Source organism: Asparagus officinalis, chromosome 2 (genome assembly GCF_001876935.1).
Source record: "Asparagus officinalis chromosome 2, Aspof.V1, whole genome shotgun sequence".
Lineage (NCBI taxonomy): Eukaryota > Viridiplantae > Streptophyta > Magnoliopsida > Asparagales > Asparagaceae > Asparagus > Asparagus officinalis.
In genome coordinates this window covers 33,838,777-33,852,448 of record NC_033795.1, presented here as the reverse complement: position 1 = coordinate 33,852,448, position 13,672 = coordinate 33,838,777, and positions in this window count along the sequence as shown.

Here is a 13,672-nt window from a genome sequence, read left to right as displayed (position 1 = left end):
CAAAAGGCCCAAAACAGAAGTTCTGCAACGGCTAGAAAAATAGCCGTTGCGAGACCTGATAACGATTCGATCGACGGAAAAAATGATTCGGTCGACCGATCCGAAAATCCGGTCGACCGCGAACAACCTTGAAAATCCAGAAAACAAGCGGAGCCATCATCGGTCGACCGGCGCGGTCGACCGATATAGAAATCGAAATTTCGGTCGACCGTACCGGTCGACCGACGACTCTCTGGAAAACTACTGAGAAATGATCATTTGACCGGTCGACCGTACCGGTCGACCGAAAACTGACATCCCAGAAAACAAAGCTGATTTTAAAACACTGTTTAAAAATATCAAATAAATTCCAAAAAATGTAAAACTTTGGGGAATGATTGTAGACATGATAATAAACATGCTACAATGACTGGTTATCAAAAAGGACTTCCTAAATGAAAAATATCATTATTTTACAAACTAGTCAAAAACATGAAAATATGAGATACTTGAATTTTGATGTTTTGACATAAACCAACTTTTGAAACTTTGTGAAATGTTGTTATAGACTTAGTAAAACATGTATAAACTGATATTGAAGTCTACAAACTAAGAATACAATATTTTCACAAATACAATAGAAAATGAAACCTATGAGTATGTATATGAAAATATATTTGTTTCATATCTATGTAGATAAACCAAATCACAATAATAAGATGAAATCATATATATACATATAAGCATGAAACAAAATAGTATTTTCCAATTCTATGCATTTGTTTCATATATAAACTTGAAAACTATAAAACCAAAAACATATGTATATGTATATATATATATCACTATATATATTTTCACAAAATTGCATATTCTATGCAATATATTCAAAATACTAAATATGATTTCATTAAATATAAGCTTGTTAAAGATGAAATCATATATATACATATAAGCATGAAACAAAATAGTATTTTCCAATTCTATGCATTTGTTTCATATATAAACTTGAAAACTATAAAACCAAAAACATATGTATATGTATATATATATCACTATATATATATATATATGAAAACCGATATAATGTGTGTGTATAGATATTGAGCTTAACGTATTAAACACACATAATATAAACCCTAAACTAAATTACCCAAGCTAGATCTTGATCTTCAATAAGCTCTTCTAGGTAATCTCTCGGATGAAGCTTTAACTTGGATCTTGAACTTTGAATAGCAAGGCTTCAACCCGACATTCCGCCAACCTCCATTGGATATCATCGTTGAAGCTCTATTCCATCCATCCTCCAACTACGTTGTTTGTCTATAATAAATAAGAAAACACAAACACTAGACAAACAACATTAGTAGTAAATTGTTTGTAAATCATCATCAAAACAAGAAGGCCAACAATCTCCCCCTTTTTGATGATGACAAACAATTTACAAAAAAAGGATATATGCATAAAAGGAAATGAATATATAAATTACAATTCACATGCATATAAACAAGAAAGAATATACATATACTCACAATATTTCTCCCCCTTTGACAACATCAAAAAGGGGACAAAGGAATAAGAGAGCGAAAGCTCCCCCTATCAATAAGCATAGGTGAGTATAACATATTGAAAGATATAGGGATTGCTCCCCCTATCAAAATGCCATATGAAATATAAGCAATAAAAGATCATGGCAAAAACAAAAGAATTAAGAGAGCGAAAGCTCCCCCTACAAATAAGCATGGGTGAGTATGAAGCAAGTATAGGGATTGCTCCCCCTATCAAAAAGCCATATAGAATATATGCAATGAAGATCATGAGCAAGCATACATGAATATGCTAAAAATTTACTCACATATATGAAGATAATGAGAACACATATAAATATGTCAATATGAAAATAGTGTCTCATTAACAAAAAAATATAAAAACCATATAAAAGAATAGATTTATGAAATCAAAAGAAGAGGAACATGAGAATCATGCAAAAAGTTTTCAAATGAAAACAAATCAACCAAAAGAATTCATAAATCAAAGTTTATATTCAAAAACAAAAATAACAAATCAAAGCAAAATTTTCATAGCTCAAAAGTAACTCATGAACTATGGATTTGAAAAACTAAAAATCATCTTTGATTTTCAAAAATCAAGAGAGGCAACTATATCTAGCTCTTGAGCTAGTATTAACCCATATAAACATTTTTGCACCCGGTAAACATAATTTGGGAATAAACACCCAATAAACCCGGAGGGTTATATAGACACAAACCTCTCATCAAAATAAGATCAATAATCATGAAAACAAAAAAGATTTGATCAAAGAAAATTTGTTTTCATAACAAAAGGATTTTAAGACAAAATTTTCAAAACCAAGAAAAGAAGAAATAAGAACACTAAAAATCTTGGTTTAGGGAGAGGTTGTAACCGAGCACTTGAGGGAGACACGGCTAGGTCCAACACTTAGTGGGTGTAGAGTGTGATTGCAAGAGTGTGAGTTGTAGAGTTTTCGGTTAGCTAGAAAACCGAGTGTGTAGAAGAAGTTCCGGCTTCCAAACCGGATTGTGTTAGTGGATTTCTCCCCGGGAGTGGGGAGCGGAGACGTAGGACGGAAGGTCCGAACTCCGTGATCATATTGCTTGTTTGAGTGTGCTTTGGCGTTCATTCATATTTATGTTCATATCTTATATCGCCTTTGTATATTGCTTGTTGATTATATTGCCCACTATCTAGTTTAGATTGTTTACCCTTGAGTTTATATATCCTTGCTCATATACTCATATATATTTCATCATATAGGATATATCACTTTGTGTATATTGCATATTCTTGCCCATAATAGATTGTATACCTATCTTGCAAGAATATAGTTGTTAATTATTTTTAATTGGCATTTAATCGGATTAGATTAGCATAAGACCCTAATCACCCCCCCTCTAGGGTCTAACAATTGGTATCAGAGCTTGGTGCTCTTTGATTTAAGGTCTAATCGCCTTGAGTTAAAGATCCAAGTTATCTTTTTGTGCTAATCTTGTTTTGATTGCATTTGCATCTTGCTTGCATATTTTTACAAATTATGAATATGAATGATGCATCTTGTTTAGGCTATGATTCTAGTGTTGCTCCTAGATTAGACAATTTCCCCTATGCCCAATGGTGTGTTAGATTTAAACTATTTGTTAGATCTAAACATTTTGATTTATGGGAAATTATAGATGATGCTTATATTGTGCCCATTTTGGAGAAATCCAAGTGGAATAAAAATGATCATCGCATGTTTACAATGAATAATATTTTGTTAGAATATTTGCTAAATGCTTTTAACTCATCTATGTCTAACAAGTTTGTTCATGTTGATAGTGCTTACACCTTATGGAAATTAATTGAAGCATCAAGGGGACTTGGAGGCGATCCAACAAGTTTTGGCGGATCCGGCTTCAAGTTCATGTGGAGCGTCATGCACACGTGCACTAGGCGATAGCCCTAGTGAGGTTTGCGAGTTCGAAACCATAAATGATTTACCTAATGATGAACTTGCTTGTGCTAGTGAAAAATTATTACATGCCTTTAACAAATTGCAAAATGATTTCATTAATTTACAAAGCAAGCATGAAATTTTGAAATCCGATCATGAGTTGTTAGCATCTAAGTTTGAAACTATTTCTAATGAAAATATGATCCTTAAAGAAAACAATGAAAAATTAAAATTGGATCATGTTTCTTTAACTTCAAACGTTGCTAGTTTAACTCATGAAAGAGATAATGCCATGTTAGAAGTAAAGAACATACAAAATAATACTGCTTCTTTTATAAATAATTATTTATGTTCTACTTCTAAAAATGCATATGTGCCTAAAAATGAAGATTTGAATCTTATGAAAAATAGTATTTCATCTTTAGATTCAACTTTGAAAATATGCATTGATAACCATAAGAAACTTATGGACAAGTGTGCTACAAAATCACCTACACACTATGCACACTTGTATAACAAAGTTTACAAGTGCTTCTTTTGTGATCGTAAAGGCCATTTAGCTAAATTTTGCTATGATGCACAAAAACATAAGAATATTAATCCTTCTTGTGCATCTCATCAAGTTTCTTCATCACATGTACACACACATGCACCTATTTCTCATCATAAGCATGCTCTTGTGTATCATTGTGATTTTTGTGGTAGAGTTGGTCACTTAGCCAAGTTTTGTTTTGATTTGCGAAAAGTTTCTAAATCGCAAAATATTTCAAGTAGACCAACATTATTTCAAAATGTTTCTCATTTGCAAAATAATCTTAAAAGACCATCTTTATTTGCAAATGTTCCTCGTGCACATCCACATGGTCAACATAACCAAATGCATCCTCTTCATTGCACTTATTGCAATCGAATGGGTCATTTGCATAATTATTGCTATGACCGGACCCGTGCACTAAATGCGCCCAAATGGGTTCATAACCCTAGGGCTTTGAGCTTGAATGATAGGGGTCATGTCCCTAAATCTTTTGGTACCAAGAGTTCTTGGGTACCAAAACAAATTTAATTTTTAAACCAAGAACTTTAGTGCTCTTAGTTTTCTTTTTCTTGGTTTTGTAAATTGTTTTAAAATCTTTTTGTTATGAAAACAATTTTTCTTTTATCAAATCTTTTGTTTTCATAATTATTAGTCTTGATTTTGATGAGAGGTTTGTGTTTATATAACCCTCCGGATTTATTGGGTGTTTATTCCCAAATCTTGTTTACCGGATGCTAGAATGATTATACGGGTTGGACCAAGCTTAAGAGCTTGATATATTATTGCCTCTCTTGAAATTCTTTTATCAAAGATTTTGTTTTGAATTATTGTTTTGAATTCATTATATTTCACTTATATGATGATATTTATGTGTTTGTGCTAATGGATCATCTATTCGTGCTTTATAATGTATTCTATGAGTGGTTTGATCAAGTTATGTAAAGAAAATTTTTCTTTATTGATCAAACATTGTTTTTGAATATAAACTTTGATTTATGATTTCTTTTGGTTGATTTGTTTTCATTTGAAAACTTTTTGCATGATTCTCATGTTCCTCTTCTTTTGATTTCATAAATCTATTCTTTTATATGGTTTTTATATTTTTTGTGTTAATGAGACACTATTTTCATATTGACATATTTATATGTGTTCTCATTATCTTCATGTATGTGAGTAAATTTTTAGCATATTCATGTATGCTTGCTCACATATGTTTTGCCATGATCTTCATCGCATATATTCTATATGGCTTTTTGATAGGGGGAGCAATCCCTATACTTGTTTGATACTCACCTATGCTTTATGATAGGGGGAGCTTTCGCTCTCTTATTCTTTTTGTCCCCTTTTTGATGTTGTCAAAGGGGGAGAAATATTGTGAGTATACATTTATATGCATATGTATTATCTTGTATATGTTCATTTCTTTCATGCATATATTCCTTTTTGTAAATTGTTTGTCATCATCAAAAAGGGGGAGATTGTTGGCCTTCTTGTTTTGATGATGTTTAACAAACAATTTACCACTAATGTTGTTTGTCTAGTATTTGTGTTTTCCTATGTATTGTAGACAAACAACGTAGTTGGAGGATGGATGGATTGCGCCATAACGACGATATCAAATGGAGGTTGGCGGAATTATGGAGTGAAGCATCGTACAATTCAAGTTCAAGATCCAAGTTTAGCTTCATCCACAACGTGTACCAAGTTGAGCTACAATGAAGATCAAGATCATTGCTTGGGTATATTTAGTATAGGTTTATATCATGTGTGTTAATTCTATAAGCTCAAACATACACACACATATATATTTGTGATTTTCGTAACTATAAGTGTTTTTATGCAAAATAATTTTTGGACTATATTTACATCATAAACAACTTTTATTATGTCCATATAAATATTCCATAAGTTTTCAAAACTTGTTTTGAGTCAAAAATAACAATCACATGTTTTTCATATATACGTCTTTTAGTGCTTTTGCAGAATACAGTGTTTTTCACAAATTATAAATGCAAATTGAGAAATTCTTTTTCTAACATGTTTGTTTTCATGTTTACAAACATTTCTCAAAGTTTCATCAAGTTTGGAATTGATTTGTTATGTTTAATGGAATTTACAAAATCATAATTTTCATTCGTGCATGTTCGTGCATGTTTTACAAAATAGATGAGTTTTCATAAATGGAAAATGATATTCAAGAAATTCTTTCTTTGACATGTTTATCTACATGTTTAGAAACTTCCTTCAAAATTTTACTATTTTTGAAGTTGATTTACTGTGCCTAATTGATTTTACAAAATCGTGTATCACAGCAGATTTTCAGAAACTGTATTTTTGTGTTCAAACATTTATTTCTCTCAACTGGGAAAAGAAATTTCATAAATTCTTTCTCTGTCATGTTATTCTACATGTCTAGAACATTCCCACAAAGTTTCATAATTTTTGGAGTTCATTTATTATTTTAAATTGATTTTACAAAACAGCTGCGCACTACTACAGTAATCCGGTCGACCGGACCGGTCGACCGGAAATGTCTCTGGACGTTGGTTACTGTAGCTAACGGCTATAATTCCCAGATTTTGATATATCCGTTTTTTTGTCTTTTTGCTTGGTTTTCTTGGGTTTTTGGGCTTGTTTCATGAGCCTATATATACCCCATGCCCTCATACTTCTAAGGGCACTCAAGAAATGTTTTAAACAAGTTTAAAGAGTTTTAAACAAGGGTTTAAGTGTGTTTTAGTGTTTGTTTGGTTTGAAGATTGTTTTCACAAGTGGAGGAGATCATCTTCTTGTTTGGGCTCCAATCTCCATCTCTCCATCTTGTCATCTATTGGAGAAGTTTTCTAAACTCTATCTAGCTTTACATTTGCTTAGTTATTTGATTATCATTCTTTAAAGCTAGTTTTTATATTGAGTTTAGATTTGATTATATTATCTCATTGTTACACACACCCACTTGAGCTTATTGTATTTGCATACATAGTATATTAGGGTTGTGAGAGATTGTAACATTGAGTTGTGCTTAATTGTGTTCTCATCTATTGTAGAGAACAAATTTATATTTGTTACATTGTGAGTGGTGTAAGGTTTTCGGTGAGCTAGAAAACCGAGTGTGTTGTGAAGTTTTCGGTGAACTAGAAAACCGAGTGTGAGGAGTGAACGTTGTTCGGTGAGCGTTGAAAACCGACACTGTGAGGTGTAAACGTTATTCGGGTGAGCGTAGAAAACCCGGTTGTGATAGTGGATTTCTCCCCGGGAGTGGGGAGCGGAGACGTAGGACGGAAGGTCCGAACTCCGTGATCATATAGTGTGTTTGAGTGTGCTTTGGCGTTCATTTATATTTATGTTCATATCTTATATCGCCATTGTCCATAGCTCATTATTTATATGATCCACTATCTAGTTCATATTGTTTACCCCTTGTGTTAGTTTATATATCCTTGCATATATATATAATTCATCATATAGGATATATCTCATTGTTTATATTGCATATTCTTGCACATAACTCTTTGTATATCTATCTTGCAAGAATATATTTATTAATTAGTTTTAATTGGCATTTAATCGGATTAGATTAGCATAAGACCCTAATCACCCCCCTCTAGGGTCTAACAACATGAATACTAACTTCCCCTTTCCAACTCTTCTCATTTTTCTAAGTTAACCATAATCCTCATTATAACTCGGGTTAACCACCTAAACTCAGTCAACATACCCACACATGTCACTAGGTCTGTTCATGATGCACAAGGCCACTAAGTCATGAACTACTAAGGTTCTCAACACATCAAGATAATGAATAATAATACGACATATTGAACATGATTAAACAAGTTTATGAAGCATGAATAAGAATTATAATGGAACATAAAATGCATGAACAGTCTACTATAGCATGAATGCAATACATGAGGGGGCTTCATTATTATCTTACTACTGGGATGTCCGAACTTCTCATGCAACTTATCTGTACTTACGTATTCTCTAATATAATAATGTGGTAAAGAGAAGATGGAAAACCGATGTCGTTTTGCACATGAAATGTCATACTCTTCAACTATCAGTTATACGTTCTTATTTAATTAATATTCTTTTTCCAAAATTATTCTTTAAAACCATTTCTCATTATAACTAAACAAAAATATTTATGTACTATTATAGTATATATATATATTATATATATATAATATATCTAACTATTAATATATATTATTATATTATTATATATATATATATATATTATATATAGTAATATAATATATATATTATATATATATATATATAAATATATACATATATATATATATTATACCTTTCTGCCATAAAACAGTTAATAATGTTTCTTATTTTGTTAAATTGACCCTTAATTAATTTGCTTTTCGATAATATTTTTCGTAAATTTAATATTTAACACTAACTATGCATTTCATGTCTCGTAATTTCTTAATATATAAATAACAACATTTATAATTAATTTCCACTCGTGGACCTGCTCGATAATCTCATTCCACGCAGATATATTAAAAATGCATATTAACCACCAATTAAATGATAGTTAAATACCCGACATAATATATAACAAGATAATGTAACCAATAATTAATTTACAATGATAATAATTAGCTGGTGATTGAGATTTGCTTCGTGTGTATTCGTCGAAAGTTTGTCAACGTCGGATGTGCAAGATCAAACGCTGGCTGGGTGGCCCTGCTGTGTTTTATTTAATACACCGGCAAGCAACGACGGCGATGAGCATGGAGCGGCGTCGGGTTGGCCTGCGAGGGGCCGGTGGCGAGTGAGGCTCCCGGCTGGGGTGGCGAGTAAAGGGGAGAGATGACGGTGGCGCGCGGTCGTGGCTGACCATGCATGCGTCTGATCGCGACAGTGCTGCAGGCGCCGTGACAGCTGCGTCATTCAGTGTGGGCGGTAGACAGAGAGAGGAAACAGTGGTCGAGGGGAGGAGCTATGAGGGGTAGGCGGAGGTGGCTGAGGTGAGCGAGCGGCTAGCTTGTTGCCCTGCGGTAAGAGGCGAGTTCGACTGAGGCCGGCGGGCGCTCGCAGCGCTGAGGCGCGAGCGTAGCCAGCAGACGGGTTGCGGCACTTTGGCAAGGATGGAGGGAAACGCGCGTCAGGTGAGTAGGGGTGGCGAGGGAGAGTGCACGGCGCACTGGCTGCTCAGGCTTTGAGGACGCCGGCGATACGCGGCGCGCTGACCTGCTCAGCTTGGGTTATGTCGAACGTTTTGGGTCGGCATTCGCTGGCGACGCATGGAGTTCTGTGTGGGTGTTGGGTTGCACGAGATCTGAGAGTGAGAGCATGAGACGAGAGGAGAGAGAAAAAATAGATGAGATGCGGCTCGGGGTTTGGTTACTGCGATATATGTATGTATATATATATGCTATAAGTTAGGGTTAGGGTTAGGGATAAAACAATTAAAATAAAATAATTACGGTATTTTAAAAATTAAACTAATTACAAAATAATTATCTACAAATAAAAATGTAATGTTGTGCTAATACAACAATTGATACGAAATAGTTGAAATGTACCCATATTGTACAATTAAACGAGAATAATTAATAAATAAAATATATTTACTTATATTTAAAATTAAATATTTATGGAATAATTATATACAAGTGAAATATACTAGTTATACTAATACGACAGCTAATACACAATAATTAAAATAATACAATAATTTACACAAATAATACGTAATTAATAATTCAACATAATATACGAAACAATACGTAATAGTAACAATAATACAATATATTATTTAAAATAACACGTAATAGTACTGATAACATAACAAATTAATTCTAAAAATTTTTACTACATGAAATAAATTTATAAATATTAAAACCATTTAAATAAATATAAAATTTGGACTTTAAATCATGGAAAATTGTAGAAAATCAACAAAAATACAAATACTCTTTTAAAATTAATAATTAAATATTTAAAAATACTAAAAAAATATTTTAACTAGTATTAAAATTTCACGGTCATTACACACTATAACCTATATTCACATACCTTTATACCCTAACTCTTTGTTGCATCATTCCACCTTTGAATGAAACCAACCTTATTCAAACTACAAGCAGAAATTCTATCGTTGTAGCTTGTTCTTGAGCGCAAGCTTGAACTTGAAGATGACATTTTCTATCCTTGATTGGATATGATATATGCGGGTGGCCTTGCTCAATTATTAGATCTTCAAAGCAATTATCTCTTTCTTCTTTCTCTCCATACATTCCCTTTCTAAGCGCATCCTTAAAATTTTGCCTTAATTTTTGCCCTAATTTTAATAAGAAAAATCCAATTTAATGAGTTCAACTAACTTGGCCAGGTCATAATGTCCATACCACATAAGCAAATTAAAAACTTAAAAAAACAACGTGTGTAATCACATTGAGAGTGTCACGATCAGAGTTTGATATTTGACATAAAAAAAGGACATAATTGGATAAGTGGGTCTACTTTAAATACTATAAAGTCACCGAGCCTTTTTTAAATACCTTTTGGTTAAGTAGGCTTGCTTTAAGTACCAGTTTGGTAATTTAGCCAATTAATATCTCTGATCCTTCTCTTTTTAGTACCTAATTAGTCCACTATTTTTGCTCAAAACAGAATTTATATCGTTCGCAAAACTGCCATAAACTATTCCAAAATATTTCAAAATATTTTTATTACAAAACAATATCATACTTTTAACAAACTAACATTACCAAATTGGACGCGAAAAAAAAGTAACTATGTGTAATAACCACATGATTCTTTTTATTTTTTAAGTAATACTAATACTCAAGTGCATGCAATGCATGCTTAACATGAAAAGCTATGAGCATTTTAGTTTATCTTTGCAATGGTAAGAACACTTACATTGATTCTTCTAAGTGTTAAATCATTTTTATTTATTTTCTGAAAGTATTTAGATGTTTCTTTTGATTTTTTAAACTGCAGTGACATTTTTAGAATTTATGAATTTTGACACACAATAAAAAATAATGCTCTTATTAAATATATAGCATATATAGTGTTTTAGTTGGGAATCATGAATAAGAACATGACTACCAACATCATAATATCTCTATTGAATATTTGCATCGAATAGGGGCTCAGTTATCTTTTGGCTAGCAAACTTTACACCTAATCCGATAGACAGAAATGAGTGAGAATGGAATGTTCATTCTCCCTTCTCATTCGTATGAACCAAACATACATTAGTGCAAAATATACAAAAGGCGTCGGGATATCAGCAATGGTCAAAGATCTATTGTTGATGTTTGTACAAAGGCATTGGAGATGATCCGACACGGATAGACCATGCATCATTGATGTGTACATCAGTGATGAGCGTACTAAAAATTGGTGTGGCTGTCAAGCAACATCTGCATTAAATTATCTAATGTTTGTGTGTAGATCAGCGACAAGATGCCCAACACAAAAGTTGGGGCCCACAATCAAAAGAAAAATCCAGCTCAAAGCTAGAGTTTCCCTTATTCTCCCAAAACTGCCATCATTCTCAAAATTTCTCCACTCTTCCCCTCTCCCTCCCCTTGAACAACGCCTACCACCCTCTCACAATCTGCATGTCGCTTACCACCTTTTATCGATGCTGCTACTCTGCCTTTGGTCGTTGTCCATTGCTGTTACTCGTCATTCCTGACAGCTGCTGTTTTCCACCATTCCTCCGGCTGTCGCTGCCACCTCCTATACACAAACTCAGATCTAAGGTTGTTTTTTTAAGGTTTGCATTAACTTTTATAGTTATTACTATTAACTATTGATAATTAGACAATGATATTTAGCCATAGATTAATTATCATAATTTAAAGCCTAGTAATCCTAATTTTAACCCTAAATACACAAAACTTTATCATCCAACTATAATTATCTTAACCTCCTTCACTACTCAATCATTTAGAACTAATTAATACCTTAAGACGTTTAACTTTTGCACTAAATACACTTTATACCCCTAGTGTGATACATAACTAGGGGTGCAAAATGGTCCGGATTTATCCGGACCGACCGCAATCGTATCAGTTTAGAAAGCGGATATGGTAGGGGAAAATTGAAACCGGTCGGATATAGTTTCGAATACGGCTATGGTTTAGATTTTTCATCTGGATAAGGTTTCGGATATAGTTATCAGGTCAAAATTGTGGATACAGTTCGAATATCCACATATTTGAAATACCGTACCTAATCGATCTGCTTCAAAAATGACCAAAAAGGCTATGCTATAAGACCCTCAGATGGCCTTCTTCTTTAAAGAAAGGTTGACACTCCCGTACCCTTCTGCCGGAACTCTTCTAATTCATCCCTTCGCCTATCTTTTAGATGAGGATAGCATCGAACTTTTGGGGAGATTCATCCTTAGTCTTCCCAAACATTTTAGATCGAACTTAGGCTACTGCTATTCTTTCTTGTCCACTTATAGCATAGAAAAAAGAGGATCAGGTAGGATTAGAACCTCCCAAGACCTAAGATTAGCTAATGCTACCTTTGATTTGATGCAATACTTCCTTGACAAATGCAGTCATCCTTTTTTTTTCATTTCCAGTATGAGTACTACGTCCAATGTGCTAAATATAAAACTTGTCTTGGATTGGGTCTATAACATATACTCATGTTATTCGCAACCCGACCTAAATTCAACTCAATGAAACAATTCGAGAGACCCTAATTCACCTTTGTTTTCATAGTGTCGCTGTTCCTCCAAGCCGCCTACACCTCCAAGCTTGTCCTCTGCCTCCGAGCTCTACCTCCACCTCCAGCTCGGCCTCCACCTACGCTTCCCCTCCACCTCCACCTTCGCCTCTGCCTCCGTCTCCGCCTCTTTGCTACTCAAGTCAATGTTCATGAGGTCCACGACCACCTCATCCTCTTGATCAACGACCAACACTGACCTCCTCTTCTCCTCCTCAATTTCGTATATCACTTAGTTGAATTCAAAACCCTAATTTGTTAATGCCCTATTTTTTTGTTTGATAAATCCCTAATTTCTAGCATTTGTTGACTGAATTAAAAAGCCCTAATTTATTTGATAAAAATCTCTAACCTATTAGCCCTAATTATTTTTAGTTGCATAATAATTGTAATTTGCATTATTATATATATTTTTTGTTTGATTAAGTTTATAAATTTCAATGAATAGGTATTATAATCATGTTATCTAATCCATCAATTCAAGCTTCTAACAAAGAACCCGTAGTCGAAACCCTATTGAACCGGTCATTGAACTTATAGTAGAAGAGTCTTCTAATAAGATAGATGAGAAACCTAAGAAAAAGGGGAAATTTTAACTTCTGATGTATGGTTAGACTTTGAGAAAATTAATAAAGTTGAAAAGAAAATTGTCGACGGGAAAGAAGTTGAAATAAAAATCAAAATAGCGAAATGTAAACATTGCTTGTTTGAATATGATGGACGTAGTTCAATGGGTACTGCCCACATTAGAAATCACATTATGAAATGCTCCAAAAAGAAGCGACCCGATATTCATCAACAATTGGTTCAAGCTACTATAAAAAATGAAGAAGGGACTTGTACACTTAGTAATTATTTACAATGAGAAGAGTCAAACTTTACTTGCAAAAACTATCATTAATGTCAACAAGTATCCATTTAACTTGGTCACACATTGTTGGACCCTAGAGGGGGGGAGG